Source organism: Gracilinanus agilis, chromosome 4, assembly GCF_016433145.1.
Source record: "Gracilinanus agilis isolate LMUSP501 chromosome 4, AgileGrace, whole genome shotgun sequence".
NCBI classification, from domain to species: domain Eukaryota; kingdom Metazoa; phylum Chordata; class Mammalia; order Didelphimorphia; family Didelphidae; genus Gracilinanus; species Gracilinanus agilis.
This window is the reverse complement of record NC_058133.1, coordinates 167,730,079-167,731,128: the sequence shown is the minus strand read 5'-3', so window position 1 is coordinate 167,731,128 and position 1,050 is coordinate 167,730,079. Positions and strand designations below refer to the sequence as shown.

Sequence of the window (1,050 nt, the reverse complement as noted above, 5' to 3'; positions counted from 1 at the left end):
TCTCTAGCAGATAAGAGTGGAGGTAGAACACATCACCAGGATAAGCCTCAGGACTACCTTATTCTGTTCCATGAAAGAATATTTCCAAGATAAGGAAAAACATGCTCTGATTATCTGTGATATCTTGTGGAACAAACCTAACACCAGATATCTCTGCTGTTCCATCATCCCCCTGGTCCCGAGGCTTATCCTGAGGCTCTGGTCCTGGTGATGTGTTCTAGGGGCACTCTCATCTATCTATAAATTTACCAGCCCAGCAACAGTGGATCTCTTCAGACTAACCACACACAAATACAGAATAGCTTCTTTTCATCAACTTCACCATTGAAGCATTTCTGATGAACAATTATATCAATAGCCATTGACATTTTGCCAATCCGTCACCAATAATCAGCTCATGCTGACCATGGCCAATTGGTACCAAGTTATCCACAGTCTAAAGGCCAAGGCCAATTTGTATGGGCTCATGCACAGGGATCCTGGGAATGATCCCAGGGGCTTTCACACCAACACTTCGATGAGTTTTGGAACCAGTTGGACCCTTTCCATTGGCGGTTTTGCCAAGGGCATCTACTACATGGCCCAACAGCTCTTTATGAAGAGGAACATTCACAAGTGTTCCTGCAATACCATTCTAACAGGCAAGATTTGTTCAGTTTCTCCAAGATCAAGAGAGGTATCAGCTCTCAGAATACATTCTTCCAGAATAGAGGACATCTCAGCAGTGCCAGACTTCTCAAGGTAGGTTTTAGAGGAGTAGAGGTTCTTTGTTGCAGCAAAGGCTGCCCCCAAGGAATTCCAAAGACCCACCAGCCATAAGGTACAAGGTCTGGCTCCTTGGGACAGATATTCCTCCATCTTTGACAAGCTTGGGGAATTACTAAATTTGGCACAGTCATGGTCACAACATCTGGCCTTCACCTTATCACTGTATCTGCTCTTGTCCCTGTTGTTATTATTATTGTTGTTATTGTATCTGGAATTATAGTATGTGTTTCTCCTGTTGTTATTGTTATTACTCCTATTTCCAAAGTTAATCTTAAACCTACA

General features: G+C 43.0%; 1 pseudogene; it reads right to left on the bottom strand.

Moving 5' to 3' along the window:
- Positions 1-237: 237 nt before the first annotated feature.
- On the bottom strand, positions 238-792 carry LOC123246098 (annotated as a pseudogene).
- Between the last annotated feature and the right edge of the window lie 258 nt (positions 793-1,050).